Source organism: Gorilla gorilla, chromosome 19 (assembly GCF_029281585.2).
Source record: "Gorilla gorilla gorilla isolate KB3781 chromosome 19, NHGRI_mGorGor1-v2.1_pri, whole genome shotgun sequence".
Lineage (NCBI taxonomy): Eukaryota > Metazoa > Chordata > Mammalia > Primates > Hominidae > Gorilla > Gorilla gorilla.
Genome location: NC_073243.2, coordinates 57019858 through 57038925, shown reverse-complemented (window position 1 = coordinate 57038925; position 19068 = coordinate 57019858). Strand labels below are relative to the sequence as shown.

The 19068-nt window shown below is 42.7% G+C and overlaps 2 pseudogenes; both read left to right on the top strand.

Moving 5' to 3' along the window:
- The first annotated feature begins 4288 nt into the window (after positions 1-4288).
- On the top strand, positions 4289-15907 carry LOC129527942 (transcription factor NF-E4-like; annotated as a pseudogene).
- On the top strand, positions 15691-16306 carry LOC101124087 (large ribosomal subunit protein uL13-like; annotated as a pseudogene).
- The last annotated feature ends 2762 nt before the right edge of the window (positions 16307-19068 follow it).

Sequence of the window (19068 nt, the reverse complement as noted above, 5' to 3'; positions counted from 1 at the left end):
ACTTGTGGAGACAGTCTTTACCTTAGCAGAGCTTCAGCGTTGTGCTGGGAGATCCACTGCTCTCTTCAGAGCCAGCAGGCAGGAACGTTTAAGTCTGCTGAAGCTGCTCCCACAGCTGCCCCTTCTCCCAGGTGCTCTTTCCGGGGGAGATGAGAGTTTTAATCTATATGCCCCTGACTGAGGCTGCTGCCTTTCTTTCAGAGATGCCTTACCCAGAGAGGAGGAATCTAGAGAGGCAGTTGGGCTATAGCAGCTTTGTGGAGCCATGTTGGGCTCTGCCCAGTCCAAACTTCCTGGTGGCTTTGTTTACACTGTGAGGGGAAAACTGCGTATTAAAGCCTCAGTAATGGCAGTTGCCCCTCCCCCCACCAAGCTCAAGTGTCCCAGGTCAACTTCAGACTGCTGTGCTAGCAGCAACAATTTCAACCAGTGGATCTTAGCTTGCTGGGCTCCATGTGGGTGGGATCCTCTGAAATAGATGACTTGGCTCCCTGGCTTCAGCCCCGTTTGCAGGGGAGTGAATGGTTCTGTCTCATTGGCATTCCAGGCACCAGTGGGGTATGAAAAAAAACTCCTGCAGCTAGCTCAATGTCTGCCCAAATGGCCACCTCGTTTTGTGCTTGAAATCCAGGGCCCTGGTGGCATAGGCTCCTGAGGGAATCTCCTGCTCTGTGGGTTGCAAAGACCATGGGAATATCATAGTATCTGGGCCTGAGTGCACTGCTTCCTCATGGCACAGTCCCTCACAGCTTCCCTTGGCTAGGGGAGGCAGTTCCCCAACCCCTTGTGCTTCTCGGGTGAGGCAATGCCCCACTCTGCTTTTGCTCACCCTCCCTGGGCTGCACCCACTGTCTAACCAGTCCCAGTGAGATGAGCTGGGTACCTCAGTTGGGAATGCAGAAATCACCTGCCTTCTGCATTGATCTTGCTGGGAGCTGTAGACTGGAGCCCATTAACAGTAATTTTCTAAGTGAATTTAAATTTTTACTTTTTCAGGGAAATAAATATTTTATCTCAAATCCTTGCGATTTTCTCTCTTGACAGGGTCAGTGAGTTATGAAAATATTTATCTCTTTGTCAAAATAAATGTAAGGGTTGATGAGTCTGTATAAGGTTGAGCAATATCCCCAAGCTCGTAGCCTCGTGCTTTGACTCTTAAATTGCTCCTAAGTGCTACTTGACCTTTGCAATGATTATTCTTCCCATATGCTGATGGGCAAAGGAGAATGAGTAACACTTAGAGAAAACGAGATCAATAGATAACTACTCTAAATCACACACAAAGCCCATTGCCATGCCTGGAATATAAATTGTGGAAAAGAAGCCCTCTCTGAAATATACCACCATTGTGACCTCAACATAGTAATCTTAATGGTTTAGACTGCATTAGCAAAATAAACAAAAATTATTTCCTGCATTATCACAAAGCTATTCATCTTTGTGTTCTTTTTATTTTTATATTGACAAGTTTGTCTGGAAGACCAAAGCTGTCTAACCCTTTCTTAAGAATAGAAAAAAAGGCCAGCAGGTATAAAGTCTAACCATTCAGATTAAGGCTCTTTGATGCCCCAGCACAAGTATAATACAGAAAAGGTGCAAATTAGCATGTATCGAGGACCTCTGATATGCATAGATCCTCTACATAGCGTAGTAGGCAGAATAACTGTCCACCACCCTGAAATGTTCTAATCCCTGGAACCTTTAAATATTTCCTTATATGGAAAGGGAATCCTTGCAGATGGATCTTGAGAGGGTGAGATTATCCTAGATTATCTAGGTGGGCCCTAGATGTGATCACAGGTGTCCTCATAAGAGAGAGGCAGGAGGGGGTTACACTGAAGAAGATGAGAAGATTATGTGGCCATGGAAGCAGAGATTGCAGTGATGCAGCCACAAGCCAAGGACTGCCAGCAGCTACCAAGAGCTAAAGGAGACAAGAAACCGATTCTCCTCCAGACCCTCTAGAGGGAGTGCAGCCCTCCTGACACCTTGATTTCAACCCACTGATACTGATTTCAGACTTCCAGTCTCCAGAACTATAAGAGAATAAATTTCTGTTGCATGAAGCCATCGAGTTTGTGTTAATTTTTATAGCAGTCACAGGAAACTAATACACATAGGTTATTTCATTTAATCCTTATGACAAGTGTTTGGGGTAACTATCATTTCTCATTTAAAGATGAGGAAACCAAGGGTCAGAATAAGTGTCCTAAGTCACCTGACAAATTAGTAGAAAAGTGAAGTTCAGGGAAATTCCAAAGCCCAACTTCTTTTCTCATAGCCTGTACTCCAGCCACACCAACCTACTCAGATGTCTTTTCACAGCTTCCTACTCCCCACGTTCTGCTCCCTGAGCCACATTCCCTCTCATACTTGCCCTTCAGGACATGGATCACTCACTCCACCTTCCTTCCTAGCTTCCATCCCTGGCTCAGGAGTCTCATTTACATGATCCTTTGCTCTGGTCTCACACATACAATTGTCCTTTGGTTGGTGTCTCCCTTGCTAGACTAGGAGATCTTCTTCCTCAGGGACCATGCCTTTATCTTTGCTCTGTAAGTCTACTTGGTGTTTGGTACACAGTCTGTGCTAAAATAATATTTGTTGAATGAATGATGTATGCTGTGTCAACTCCTAAATAAAGACAGGAATAAATAAATTAACATTCATAAAAGTGAGGAACTTTGGAGTCTCATGTTTGAACAAGATGAGATGCAAGATGGGGAGCCATCCCTTTTTATTTCTCTATGCTGCCTTGCTTTCTTCATAGGTAAATGGGTATAATAATGATATCTACTTTGTAGAGTTAGTGTGACAGTTAAATAAGTTAACATATGTAATGGGCTTAGAACAATGACTAGCACAGGATAAGAGCTATGCAAATATCCTCTACTTTTAATTTTATCATCTCTTTATTGCTCATAAAGAGAAAAGGCTTTTCTTGAAAGTAAATGAATAAATGGTCTAAGATGTTTTGAAGCTGCAACCGATTTTTATAATATTATTTGGTAGAAAACAGAAACAATCTCAAGAAGAAGACAAATTTAACCCTGAAATGGCTATTTAGCTCAGCATCAGTAGTAAGATAAAACTCAAAAGGTCAGTGCCTATGTAGTCACTCACTCAAACTGAAAGTAGAAAAACTAGCATTTTGGAAATACAAAGATACACCACTCCTTGGAATGTCACTGGGGATTTTCCACAGTGGTATATTAGTGTTTCTGAAGTGAAAGGAAGCTTGTTGACTCTGAGTCTTGATGTTGCATTAATCTTTCAATACTTTGATATTTCTAGATTAGCCCCTGCCAGGAACTCAATCCACCACTTTGTTTCTCACTGATGAACAAATTGGTCTAATGTGAAACACGTGGAGAAGAAAGCACAGCTCTTCAGTTTGCATGTGTGAGACCCGAAGTTGTCTTTAATTGGTTAGAAAGTTTTTACATCATGAGTGAAAAACAAGGCTTTTCAGGAGATACACAGATGAAATAATAAACACAGTAGAGAGTTTTGAGGCTTTTTTGTTTTATCTTCATTTCTGGTCTCACAAAGTAAACACAAGATTTTTTCACAATGAGCACATATGTCAGGGCACAAGGAGGTACAGCTTAAGACCTAGGATGCAGAGACCATTGCCTGAACTTAAGTAAACAAAAACCCCATTGTAATGCATTGACATTACTAATATGGAAGCGATTGACACCAGTATAGTCTTGTAGCTTTACAGCTATCCCTTCCTTGGTTTCAGGTAAAATGTTAGTTGCACTAAAGGGAAAAATACTAGCCCATTTCCTCCTCGAATAGGCTTATTATGCACCAAACTCCTGTACCAGGAGCTTAAAAATACCTTTGTATTTTTATTTAACAGGCTTTTCTTGGTTGACTGAAGTATATTATGACTATAGACGCTGAGGCACATGTTCAGATCAGAAGGGACTAAAGTATTGAATGTATCTAATATACAGATTTTCTCCACAGTCACTGCCAAAGGGAAGGGACCAGAAGCAGCCACTGATCTCTTCCCATAATGAATCATCACTGATATAGAAGTAAAATGCTGATGACAGGCTGGAGGAAGAAGAAAAATGGCTAGGATCTGAACAGGACAGAAGAGTGGTAGCAATCTGAATGAAATGGTGTATAGATTCAGAAGCATTTTAGAGGAAATATCGACAAGATTTGTAAACTGATTGGATAAGGCAAGTATGAGTGTTCAGTAGAGAGATGAATTATAGATGACAGGCTTCCAGGTGAAAAAAAAACGGGTGGGTGGTGATGACATGGACGAATGGAGGAAGCTCGAGAGAGGGACAAGGGGAAGGTAAATATCATGGGAAATGGGGAGATAGAATTTGCTTCTGAAGATGTTGAAGTTAAGGTGTTAAAGATAGTTTTCAAGTGTGGAGGCAGATACCGAGTAAATACGTGGAAATTCAGAACTGATTCTAGAAACAGTCGTCAGGGTTATAGCTTCAGATTTTTTTTCTCAGCAATATTTAGAGTATTTTTTATAGGACTGGCTGTACATTAAATTGTCTATTCTCACCGTTTTCACTCTTTACTCACACAACAGCTCTGCAAGTATAAGCAAGATGCATTATTTTTATTTCATATAAAAGGAAACCAAAGCTCAGAGAGGTTAAATAATTTGCCCCCAAACCCCAATGACAGATAATATCAAAGCCAGATCAGACCTATAACTTTTGAAATTTATGTTGATAATTTCCTAGATGCTATGCACTGGGAAACTGAAGTCCTACATTTATTGCTTGCAAATATAGATTGCACCTATTGCAGAAAGGTGACACATAAAGCTATGTATGTTGATACATTTCCTTGAGGACTGTCTAAGAGCCAGGGAAGGAAAAGAGGAATAAAATTGTTAGAGAGGGAAGAGTAGAAGCAGGAAGGAACTAAAGTCACAGAAAAAAAAAAAAAAGAAACTCAAAGACCAAGGGGTAAAGGGCTGTCAACGGTATCAAAGATTGTTTCTTCCCTAATTTCCTTTCACTTCCCATATCAGTCCCATCCAGAGTGGGCATAGATGAGTTCTCTCACAGTTAGATGAGTGAGTACTCCTGCACTTTACACAAAATACCTCTGCTGATGTGGATAGAGCACATGTGTGTTTCCAACTTCAGCTCCTTTCCCACAGCTTCAAAGATTTAGCTTGAGAGTTACTCGAATATTTTAAGCTCTACCTCCCAGTGATAAAGCCATCAGTAAATTTCACAAGATTCCACGTGTAACCTTTAGTCATAGATCGATATGTAATAACATACTTTTAAATGTAGATCACATCAGAGAGGCCATGTCTACACAACAACAAACAGATGTTTTGTCAAAGAGAAGAGTCTTCCTATGTTTATGAGTAGCAGTATCTCATGGTGAGAACCAGTTCCTACTCTTTCCTCATCTTTGTTTTCAGTTTTATTTTAAAGCATTTGTTTCTAATACAGAGAGGTAAGTAAGAGGTCTTATTTCTCTTTTTCTACTTTGTTATTTTCTGTCACAGCTTCTAGACAGTCCCAAAGGGAAATTTATCAATGTGCGTTGCTTTGTGTGTCACCTTTCTGCAATAGATCCAACAGAGAAGTAAGAGGCTTTCAAAAAGCCAGGTTTCCTTTTAAAGTAAGCAAACCACATGCAAAAGAAAAGCAAAATGGGTTGAGTCAAACAATTTAATGAATTCAGTATAATGAATATTTTGAGTGGTTTCTGTGTATAGAGCACTATGCTAAGTACTCTAGGGATAAAAACATCTAAAAATATATCCTTCAAAGTTTGTAGCTTTGATAGAGATAATAGTGCCCACAAAACGTTCTGTTTGCTCTCCTGAATTTCTCAGCCCCTTTGGAGTTAGGCAAGGCCATGTGGCTAGTCCTGCCAATGATCTGTGGGTAGAAGGCCAAAGCATGGCTGGCCCTTTACCCCTCTGTCTCTTCTCCCCTTCCTTGACACTCACTAAGACTATTCTAGGTGGGATCGTGCCACAGTGAGAGAGCCTCTACCACCTGGAATCCTGAGTACCTGGATCAGATCTTCCCACTGTCTCATGTCAGACATACGGTGTTACAAATCTTTTTTTTTTTTTTTCTCCAGTTAAGCACCCAGCTAACATCTAAGCAGGGTCTGAAATCTAGTCTGTACTCTGCTCTCCAGGCTTCATACCCTTGTGCAGAGCTGTAACTGCCAGGGAAGGCGTGCCTTTGTCAAATTTGCACAAAGAATCTTCAGAGGCTATGGTTGACCCCGGTAGGAAACACGTATTTTAATTTGATTAAATCCTCACAGCATCTACAGTGTACCAAACACAAACTGGTGGGGAGAGAGGGGTCTTCAGAAAGTGCCTCAAAAAAATAATAGCAGTCTTAATTTGAAATCTTTTGTGAAGAAAAGTTTGAAATCTCTTCTGAAGAGTTAAAAAAAAAAACTATAAAAAAGTGGATGTAAAACAGAGAACAGAGGACAAAGTACTATAAAAGTAGTGGATTTTTTTTTGTTTTTACTCATCTCTAAGACACAGAAGACAGATAAAAGCATTCAGGTTATATGGAAAAAGCAAACTTAAAATGTTGTGTGATAACAAAATATGTTTTTATGCATCTCACATCTACAAAATATATCTAACCACAGGGATCACAAATTATTAAGGCAATTAAAGGATCTGCCACCTAACATGATATTACCACATGATTAGAAAAAGCCTGTGTAAGCTTTCTTGCCAATTCCAAGTTATCAAGAATGTATGAGTTTATTCTCTTTTTATGTCAATGTTACTGGAAATAAACTATTTTCTCAGTGATATGGTAGAGAAATTATGGTTATCTGTGAATTTTCTCTTACCTCTTTTTCTCCTTTTCTCCCCTCCATGAACAGTGATTATGGAGGCCAGGGCCTCTTTCCTGCTACTTCTCCAGCATTTCCCTGCATGCAAAAAAAGAGGATGATGCAGATATAGTAATGCAACATAGTGGAGAAATAAGTTATTCCTACTTAGCAAATGTAATAAAAGTCATATATTTTTAAATGTTGCCTTTTGTACATGATAAAACTCAATAGGTGAATGATTTCTATTTGTCATTTAACCTCTCCATTCCTAAGCTATTCTCTCGCGAGCTTTCCATGCCACTTGGGCAACATGCTTCCATTACAACCCAGCCCACTAACAAGCCCAAGCCAAACATTTATGTAAAAATCATCCTCAAATGACCTCCTGGCATGCAAGTTTTCGTTGGCATTTTTATTCATATTTAACCAATATTGCCTTTTCATTTGCTTTGTATTGATATATTTATTGCTATCATAGCTTATGTATTGTAACTAGATGAATGGAACTAAGTTTATAATGATCAAAACCATCTTTAAGTACACATTGTCAATATTTCAAAATGTTGTAAGCACAGAGATGAGAGTACACTCCAAAGCGATTTACAGTTTTTAAATTATGAAATACTTGAATTAAGGACAAACTGCTGATTAATGAATGTTTATAAGTAGTCTGGACTACAGAGGTAATAAAAATACAAATAAATCAGTTGATGCAACTGTATATTTTAAGGAAATACACTTTATCCTGTTGAGGACAATTTCTTCTTGAATATCAGAGGCACCGGGACTAAAAACAGACATGTGAAGTCCACAGTTGACGTTGTCGATGAAAAGAGTCAAACTCTGTAAGATATTTTAAGAGATTTATTCTTAGCCAAATATGAGTGACCGTGGCCCATGACACAGCTCTCAGGTCTTGCAAACACGTGCCCAAGCTGGTCAACATACAGCTTGATTTTATATATTTTAGGGAGGCATAAGACATCAATCAAATACATCTAAGAAACACATTGATTTGGTTCAGAAAGGTGGGACAACTGAAAGCGGGGGCTTCCAGGCTATAGGTAAAATTTAAACATGTTCTGGTTGACAATTGGTTGAGTTTATCTGAAGACCTGAAATCAGTAGAAAGGAAGTGTTCAGGTTCAGATCAAGGATTATGGAGAATAAGTTTTATTGTGCAGAGGAAGCTCTCAGACAGCAGACTTCAGAGAGAGCAGGTTGTAAAATATTTCTTATCTGACCTAAAAGCGTCCCTGGCTCTCAGTTGATTATCTCCTTGATCTGGAAAGGAAGGAAGGAAAACGAAGGGAAAATGGGATTCTCTATAGAATGTGGGTTTTTCCCACAGGAGACTTTGCAGGGCAATTTCAAAGTATGGCACGGAAATATATTTTGGGATAAAACATTTTGATTTTCTTTCTCGTTATGCCAGAGTCAGACTGGAAAGTAAGTCACCACGTACAGGGTTAAATAAAACCCATCTGACAAGAATTTACAGTCTGTAGGGCATGACTCCCCAGACCCCTTAGATAGGAATTTGGGCAAGATTAAAATAAAAAATCAGAGCTTAGTCCTCAGTCCCCACTCTTGGCTAAAAGGCATTCCATAGAATGCATGTGCAGACCAACAAACAGCAGCAGGTCCCACGGCGCTAGGAAGGCTCATTCCTAGAGTTGTCTGATTTGGCCATCTGGCAGGGTCCCACAGTGCTAGGAAGTCTTGTTCCTGGAGTCCTCTCGTTTGACGGTAATAGTTTTAAGTATTAGCGATTTGAAAATGGGGGGAGGACACAGCCTGACCTGATGTACCAGCCAATTCTTTAAGGGGTAAAATGGAGTCAGGCTTACGGTTTAGCCAAAAAAAAAAAAAAATCCTGGATCAGATCTATTTTCTGAGCTTTCATGACCTGGGTCTTTAATTGTGCCTTTCCTTCTGCTGTATTTGGCATAACATTTACAAGAAAGTGTCTATCATAAACATAGTGAAGATTTGGGCATCCAAGGTTATAGGTAGAATCAGAGGGCAATTAACAACCCAATCGCCAGGAAGAAAACCCTGCATGCATCATCATATTCTTTGATCAGACCCACAATGTGTTTACCTTCCTTATTAAGGGTTATTTGAACCCTAGGATAAATCTTATTTGGAAATTGTGGGACCAACATTAAATTAGAATTTAATAAATTTAATCTCTTCTCTGGCCAGTTTATCTCCATAGGCATAGCATCCTGAGGAGGGTATAAATTAAATGCAAGAAATGCCTGGTCCTTGGTGTCTAAATTGTTATAGACTTGTTAACAGTAGACAAATCTATTCCCCCACCCCCACTTTTGTATTGCATCATATATTGGTATTTGGGAGATAAAAGGTTTTGTCACATGAAAGGTCATATAATTCTAAAGTGTCATTTATTGTCTTGGCAGGACTCCCTATGGCTGAGGGCCTTAAGAGTCAAAAGATTTATAGCCAGTTAATTGTTCTAGGCCAGAAAAGAATGGATGTAGACAGGCATTCATTACTTCTGAAAATTATTATTTTAAGTAAAGTTTAAAAAAGCTGACAATACTGTGGCACTGTGAAATCCACCATCATGTTTATGCTGAAACCAGATTTCCTTCAGGCTCCTTCTAGCTAGTGAAAGGTTCTTCCCGGGGCCTGAAAGCTTAAGGGAATGAATAACTCTTCCCTTTTCAGGCCCAGTCCCAAGGTGCAAGACGACTTGCGCCAGCAGTGTAAGCAAGATAGCAAAAGCAGGAAGAGAGCTGGCCAGAAGACTCCACGAAGACTAACAGAGAGGCCGTCCGGGTACTGCGTAGCAGTTACATCAGACTGAGACACTTCCTGTTTACAGGAGACTATAAAACCCCTGTCCCGTCCTCATTTGGGGGTGACGCTATTTTAGGCCTCAGCCCACCTGCACCCAGGCACTCATTAAAACAGTGTGTTCCTCCACACCGCCTTGTATTGTTTGTTGGCGTGCTCTTGGGGTTTGAATCAATACAAGAGCCCTGTGTCTGGTGCTGAAACCCTGGAGGGACTCCAGTCCATGTCCCCTGTGGACCTACCCCTCCACCCCAGAGAGCAGGCCACAGCAGCCAGACAAAGGAAGCTCCTCAGCCTCCAGTCGCCTCTCTGTGCATGCACATTGGTCACTGATCTTGCCTACTGGTAAGTTTCCCTGGGAGCCCAGTAAACAGGAAAAAATCCACATGGCCTCTTTTGGTTTCTCCAGTCCGAAAATCCAACGTTGGTCCAAGAAGGCGGGGGCATGTGCCAGGTACTCACTGATCATCTGGTTTTAGGGAGAAACCTCCAAGCCATTTGATCCCATTCCGGGAATGAAAAAGACAGCAAGGACAATTGCTCCTTTTATTGTCTCCCTCTGGCCATCCAAGACGGGTCTCCTTTTCCCTGCTCTCCCAAACCTACCCTCTCTTGAGGGAAATTCCCAGTCTTCCATTCCAAAGGACAGCCCTCTAGGCTGCCTCATAAAAATACCTACAAACCTTAGGCCTCAAGCAAGATATCTGCCTTAAGCGCCTTGTCTTTTTATGCAATTCAGTCTGGGCACAAAACGAATTGGATAATGGGTCAAAATGGCCCACAAATGGAACATCCAACTTTACAATTTTAACTGATTTAAGCAATTATTGATGACGACTGGAGAAATGGGGAGAAATTCCTTAGGTCCGGGCCTTTTTGCATTCAGATCACAACCTGACCTCTGCAATTCTTGCTCACCTGTTCAAATCTTTCTCCTCCATTCTCGCTACCCAGATCGCCTTTCTCCTCCCGATCCTACCTCTTTTTCCTCCATCGATCCAGCAGACTGCTGCCCACCCCTCCCAACCCCTACCTCTCCCTCTCAACCATCTTCTTTAACCCCCACGCCAGCCTCCTCTTTGCCATATTCTCAGCTGCCATCTTCCCAGTCGCCATCTTCCCAGCCAGCAGTATTCACTTCTTTTTTCTACACCATCCCCTCCTCAGGACAATTCTAGTATTGCCTGTACCCATTCTTCTCCCCCATCGCCCTCTCCTGAGGCTTGTAAACCCTTCCCGCCACCTTACACCCCTATCTATCCTCCACTGCCTGTTAACTCAACCCCACTTCCCCTTCAAACCCTCAGCAGGAACCACCTCCAGATTCTTCCTTTTATCCCACCCATACTCACTCAGGCACCATCTTTGGCCCATGCCCCACCCTTACTTCAGTGCCTGTGCTACAGTGCCCCCTTTGGGAAGTAGCAGGAACTGAAAGTATTGTTAGAGTTCATGTTCCCTTCTCCCTCACTGATCGCTGTCAAATTAACAAAGGACTTTGTTCATTACCAGAAGAACCTACCTCTTATATTAGAGAGCTTCAGTACCTTACCCAGTCTTATGAACAAACCTGGCATGACCTCTATGTTATCCTCTCTTCCACCCTCACCCCAGAAGACCTGGACTGTATCTGGACCCTAGTTGAGGCACATGCTGATACAATTCATCACCAAGCTCCTGTCCGGCCTACTGGTGCAGAGCCAGTCTCCAACCAGGACCCCCACTGGGATTATCAAGACGGAGCCCCTGGATGCCACCATCGAGATCACATGATTGTGTGTCTCCTTGCAGGACTCAAAAAGGGTGCCCATAAAGCAGTCAACTATAAAAAACTTTCAGAAATCACCCAAGGTCCTGTCAAAGACCCAGCGCTTTTTCTCTCTCATTTAACTGAAGCCATGAGAAAGTATACCAACCTAGACCCAGCTAGCCCAGAAGGAACCACTATCTTAAACCTTTGGTTCATCTCCCAATCCACCCCCGATATTCGGCGCCAGCTTCAGAAGCTTGACGACAGCCCTCAAACCCCACAATGAGACCATCTTAATTTAGCCTTCAAAGTCTTTAACAATAGTGATGAGGAAAGTAAAAGGCAAAAACAGGCAGAGTTTCAAACGCTTGCCTCTGTTATCAGGGGCCCTGCAGGCCCATGGGGCCGCAACTCCACATGGAAGCCTCCTAGCAATCCATCTCCACCTGGTGCCTGTTTCAAGTGCAGCAATGAAGGCCACTGGTCCAGACAATGCCCAAACCCAGGTAAGCCCACCAGGCTGTGCCCCCTCTGCAGAGGACCCCACTGGAAGTCAGACTGTGAGCAGCCCCCACAAGGACCACCCCCATCCCTTCCTGAGCCGGCCAAAACCTCCTACTCGGATCTCATCGGCCTTGCTGCTGAAGACTGACGGTGCCCTGGAATGGAAGCCCCAGCAACTGCCATCTCTTCATTTGAGCCAAGGGTAATCCTGCTGGTGGCAGGTAGGTCTATATGTTTTTAAACTAATACTGGGGCAATAACAACCTACTCTGCTTTACCTAATTTTTCAGAACCCACCCAGTCCTCCCAAGTCTCTGTTGTGGGAATTGATGGACCAGTCTCCAAACCTCGAGCACCCCCCTCCACTTTTCTGCTCCCTGCACACCTTTTCCTTCACTCACTCTTTTTTAGTCCTGTTGTCATGCCCAACTCCACTCCTAGGCAGAGACATCCTTTCAAAACTCCACACTATGCTCCACTTCCACATTCCCCATAGTACCCAACGCATCCACCCAGACCCCTCAGGTACTTCTAGCTTTCTTCTACTCCTTTAACCTCCCACCCTAAAACACACAACCTTTCCTTATCCCCCATCTGTAGTTATCCCTGCTGTTTGGGATACTTCCACACCCTCAGTGGCAGAACACCACACCCCCGTCCGCATTACCCTTAAAGAGCCCACCCAGGCCGGGCACGGTGGCTCAAGCCTGTAATCCCAGCACTTTGGGAGACCGAGGCGGACAGATCACGAAGTCAGGAGATAAAGACCATCCTGGCTAACACGGTGAAACCATGTCTCTACTAAAAACCTACAAAAAATTAGCCTGGCGTGGTGGCGGGCGCCTGTAGTCCCAGCTACTCAGGAGACTGATGCAGGAGAATGACGTGAATCTGGGAGGCTGAGCTTGCAGTGAGCCGAGATCATGCCACTGCACTCCAGCCTGGGTGACAGAGCGAGACTCCATCTCAAAAATAAATAAATAAATAAAAAGAGCCCACCCAGTTCCTATCACAGAAGCAGTGTCCAATCCCCCAAGCAGTTCCTGTAGGCCTAAAGCCTATCATTTCTCACCTCCTCACCAGTCACCTACTCCACCCAACAAAGTCCCCTTTTAACACACCAATTCTACCTGTTAAAAAAGCCCAATGGAACTTATCCTTTAGTCCAGGACCTCAGGCTCATTAACCAAGCTGTACTCCCTGTATGTCCAGTAGTTCCTAACCCATATACTTTACTTTCTGCAATTCCTTCCAATACCACCCATTTTTCTGTTCTAAACCTAAAGGATACTTTTTTCACATTCCTTTACATCCTGATTCCCAAAACCTCTTTGCCTTTATGTGGGAAAACCCCACATCAACCTTTCATGTCAGCTCACCTGGTGCATACTGCCTCAAGGTTTTAGAAACAGCCCCTACCTTTTCGGACAGACCCTTGCTCATGACCTCCATACCTTACCCCTAAAACCGTCCACTCTCCTTCAATATGTTGATGACCTACTCCTATGTAGCCCTCTCAAAAGGACTGCAACACCCATACTATCTCTCTTTTAAATTTCCTGGCAGAGCGGGGGTATTGTGTCTCCCCTAAAAAGGCACAAATATGCACCCCTTTAGTCACCTATCTAGGCCTAGCACTTACCCCACGAACCCGAGGGCTCACAACCGACCACATATCCCTCCTCCAGTCCCTCCCGCCTCTGCAGACTAAGCAAGAAATTCTCTCTTTTCTAGGACTAGCAGGATATTTTAGGCTCTGGGTCCCCTCCTTCACTCTACTTGCCAAACCATTACACCAAGCCGCTAAAGGCCCTCTCCAGGAGCCTTTAAACCCTGCACAGCCTATTACCCAACCTTTTCATCTACTCCATAAGGCTCTCACCTCAGCCCCTGTCCTCACTCTCCCAGACCTCACCAAACCTTCCTCCCTTTATACTGATGAATGGCATGGAGATGCACTAGGTATTCTAACCCAATCTAAGGGATCCACCCTCCAGGTTGCTGCCTACCTCTCCAAACAGCTCAATGCCACGGTTCTTGGAAGGCCTGCCTGCCTCCAAGCATTGGCAGCAGCTGCTGTCCTCACCCTTGAAAGCCTAAAACTTCTCTTCATGCCAACCTAACTGTTTATTCAACCTTTAACATCAAAGACGTGTGCTAGCTCACTGCAGGGTACTAGGTCTCATCTCTGCCCCACGGCTCCTCCAACTGTATGCTCTATTCATAGAAACTCCCCACATCACCATGCTAACCAGCTCCCATCTAAACCCGGCCATAATCTTACCTGAAGCTACAAACACCCAAGACCCTATACGCTTCTGTGTGAACACTGTTCAAACCTTTCTTATACCTTTTCCAAACCTAACAGACCAATCCCTTCCAGGTGCCTCCTTTACTTGGTTTGTAGATGGCAGCTCCTTCCTACATAAAGGATGCCGACATGCTGGCTATGCTACAGTGTCACCCCCAGCACTATTGAAGCCAAGCTGCTCCTCCTAGGCACAACCTCCCAAAAAGCTGAACTCATCGCCCTCACTTGAGCTCTCACTCTAGCAGCCAGACAACAGATCAGCATATATTGAAATTCTCATTATGTGTTCCACATAGTACACTCACACTTGTCCATCTGGAAAGAACGGGGTTTTCTAACTGCAAAAAACACTCCTGTCATAAACTCCTTCAAGCTGCCAGGCACCCACAGAAAGTTGCCATCATTCATTGCAGGGACCACCAAACCCCAGACAATCCTATATCAGCTGGAAATGCGCTAGCAGATCAGGTAGCCAAACAAGTAGCCCTACAACCCATGCAAGTCCAGTTTCTGTCCCTGTCCTTGTTCTTTCCTCTCTATTCCTCAGAAGAAAAGCAGGACTTCTGAGCCCAAAACCTTCAAAAGCAAGGACTATGGTGTCAAGGAAGGCACTTCGTTCTTCCTCACTCTTAAAGTCTTCCTCACCTCCAAAGCCTCCACAACTCTTTCCATGTTGGCTACAAACCTCTCTTGCAACTTCTCCACCCTTTTCTCACTTGTCCTCACCTTTCCAGCCATGTTCAAGAAATTACCCAGTCCTGCTCTATCTGCCACTGAGTGTCACCCAAGGGCTCCCTCCAGCCACTGCCTTTTCCTACCCACCAAGCCCGGGGCCAGGTACCCGGGCAAGATTGGCAAGTATACTTCATTCCTATGCTGCTCGATTGCAGTGGTGCAATCATGGCCCATTACAGCCTACCTCAGCCTCCCAAGTGGCTGGGACTGCAGGCGTGTGCCACCATACTTGGCTAATTGTTTTTGTGTTTTTTGTAGGGACAGGGTTTTGCCACATTGTTCGGGCAGGTCTGGAACTCCTGGGCTCAAGCCTTCCACCTTCTTTGGTCTCCCAAAGTGCTGGGATTAAAGGTGTGAGCCACCATACCTGGCTACTGGCTTCTTGTGGCAAATGGTCCCCTACAGCCCTGGGCCAGACCCTGCACAGCCCCTGTAACTTCACACCCTGGCTCTGTTCTTCATAGCAGAGTAGGGAGCAGGAAAGAGCAGAACCCCAAGAATTAGGCGGGTGAAGTCCTAATCTTGCTGCTCCCTCTGCACAAGGTTGTCTTGGACCTTTCTATTCTTTTGGCTTCCATTTCCTCATATGGACAATGAGGATTGAACTTGATCTGTGGTTTTCAAACAGGGTTCCAGGGAAATCTGGCAGAGGTACCTCAGGGGTGAGGGGGCCCCATACCCTTCCCTGTTTCATCTAAAAACAGGGAACTCCTTTCCCAGGTGGCTGCCGAAGATGGTGGAGGGGCAGGTCCTGGAGCTTGATGGTCGAAGCCATCTCCTGGGCTTCCTGACTGCCATGGTGGCTAAGCAGGCTAGAAGGTGGGGGTCATACGCTGCAGGGGCATTAACATTTCTGGCAATGTCTACAGAAACAAGTTGAAGTACCTGGCCTTCCTCCTCAAAGGGATGAACAGCAACCCTTCCCGAAGCACTTACCACTTCCTGGCCCCCACCACTTCCTGGCCCCCAGCTGCATCTTCCAGCGGACTGCGAGGCATGCTGCCTCACAAGACCAAGGAGGCCAGGCCTCCCTGGACTGCCTCAAGGTGTTTGACGGCACCCCACCGCCCTATGACAAGAAAAAGCAGATGATGATTCCTGCTGCCCTCAAGGTCGTGCGTCTGAAGCCTACAAGAAAGTTTGTCTACCTGGGGCACCTGGCTCATGAGGTTGGCTGGAAGTGCCAGACAGTTACAGCCACCCTGGAGGAGAAGAGGAAGGAGAAGGCCAAGATCCACCACCGGAAAAAGAAACAGCTCATGAGGCTATGGAAACAGGCTGAAAAGAAAGTGGAGAAGAAAATTGACAAATACACAGAGGTCCTCAAGACCCACAGACTCCTGCTCTGAGCCCAATAAAGACTGTTTATCCCTCAAAAAATAAATAACTCAATAAATAAAGCCAACGATAAAACCAAAAGGCAAACTTGCAAGACTGACTTATTTTTAACTTTTATGTGTTGAGCTACTGTAAGCTTCATTTCTGTTACAGACTTACAGCAATTAGCTATACAAAACATAAACATTGTTCTGAAAAATAAAAATATAGATAGATAGATTTATCTCCACAACTCATAATTGGGAGTATTATACCCAGGAGGCTTTGTTACAAGGTATTTTATCCTGTTAGGAAATATTTTCCTTTAATTTTATAGTAAGCAGAAAATGTTTATGGTTGGTGTGGATGCAAAAGTGACACATAATAATTTAGAAAGCAACTAAACTTGTTTTACCAGCTGTTTAGGCATTTTTTACCATCTTTTGGATTTGGAGGGTTTGATCTTGACCTAATTTTATCCTTCAAAATGGCTCTTACAATTTTATGCACCCACCTCTTCCACGATAGTACCTGGGCCTAGAGGGAGGCAGCTTGTATGGTTTTGGCTGCAGAATATTAGCAGTGAAACAGATCCAGGGCCAGGGGATGCCAAATGAGGGAGATTCATATCTCTGGTCTTCAGAATACCATGATTTTGTTTTCCCTGGAAGTGAAACAAGGAGAGATAAATAACATTTATAGTTTGACAGTTATAAGAGTAATTCATATGTTAGAATAGAAAAAGAAACCTATTCCATTAGAGCACCAACTAAAAATACAAAGAAAAATTATAATCTGGTACCTTCTAGAGGATTATTGTAGCCAATAAATAATTACTTAATCTGCACTTAAAATGTTAGGGCTGAAATCTAGTATTAAGTGTCATGTTCTTCCCTTAAAACAATTATTTTTTAACTATTATTGAACTCATGCAGACAACTATACTGTTATAAAATTACAATCTAAATTTTGGAGAACTCAGAGAGGAAAATTTGCTTACAAAAACATAGTTTACCCAAACAACTTAAAAGAAAAAGATTTTCCTGATCCTCCTTTAACCAGGGCAGCAGCTTTTAAGACAAGATGTTTGTTTACCTTGGAAATGTTATTTACAAACCAAACAGATAGACAAATAGAGTTTAGCAGCTTCTCACAATTAATCCTAGGAAAAAGGCTCTCTGCTTATTAGGTAGCAAGATGTATGTAAACCATTTTTTATTTTATCATGAAACTCTTTGGGAAACATTTTTTCCACTAGTATAGGGGTAGCTTCAGTTAATATTTCACAGCAAGGCAGTAAATGCCTCATCAAGTAGAACTTCTCTAGCTCAGTCGGTGTTATTGAAAAGTACTCACAGTTTTTGCCATCAGCCCTGATAAATGCATTACACAAAAGGCTATGCAGTGGAGGATTTACATGAGCAGATTGACATGTCTTCAGTTTTATAGTACTAGAAAGGGGAAAACATCCCCCAGTTAGATATAGCACCCATTTTCATAAGACATTTAGGTAAACGGGGTTACCACTACCTTACATAAAGCATGTTTAAACATTACATTTTATAATTCTATTAACCTTTATGTTTTTCTGTTCTGGTCCCAGGAAGCCTTTTTTTGCCCTGAACTATTTTACCTTTTCTGGTGAAAAGGGTTTGGGTTCCCGTCAGGGAGCTGCATCTGTAAGACTTATGAGGGACAGCAGAGTTGATAAGCCTTCTTAAACAGACCTATGATTCTGTGGGAGGGGCACCCATGTAAAAGGAGCCCTCTTAACCCCCAAATTTACCATGACCCAGGTAATGAACATATTTGGTGGGAGGATATCCCAGTTATCATAAATCTAGTCCCACATGGCTTGCATATGAAACATATTAACTGCTTCATCTGGGGTATTTCACTTGGTATTTTATAGGGAAAGTTGGGGCAGTCCCCTTCTCAAGGCAAACAGACCTTATAATGGCATTATCTGGTCCACTAGGCTGACTACTTTCTCAGGAATAACATCCTGTGCATTTGGATCACATATACTCAGTAATCGTTCAGTAATGAGCTGTGGGTCCTGCATTAATCCAAGCAAGCTCCTAAATTCTCCAGCATTTAAAATTAAAAATTTGGTCCTTAAAGTGGTTATTTTTACAATCCACCATTTTTAAAGAAACTGAATGATACCAATCTACAAACTGGAAAAATTCCTTTGCATTACACCCTCTGGTTTTTAATGGTTACTTGGTTTTACTGTTCTCCCATATCAACTATTTTCTTGGTAACCACAGGGCTCAGAGTTAACTCTTGATGCCCTGGCTTTTGTTTTTTTTAATTTATTTCATTTTATCTGTATAATTTTCTTCATTTTAGCTGTATAATTTTGCTTCATTTATAAAGCAACTCTTAAATAGTTTCTTAACCAAAAAGTAACATATTTTTTGAGAATTGACATCCTGTGTTTATAAAATTCTAACAAAGGCACATTTCATGCTTTTACTATTTTAACTTTTTAGTAACCCAAATTTCTGTGGGAAAAAAAACAAGCATTTAAACATGACTTTAAGGTTTTTAAACTACTGGACAATTTTGAGATTAAATTTACCAAATTAATTTTTACCAAATATTACCAAAGTTATGTAAATAAAAAGGGATCTGAGCTAGCTTTGACTAATCTGGTAAGCATTTACATTTTTGTAAGTTAAGTGATTAGAACTTTTTCATGCAGTTTGGTAGTGAAATATCACCTCTACATGACACATGTAAAGATAGAGATATAACAGGCATGCAGAATAAAAGGCATGTTCAAAAG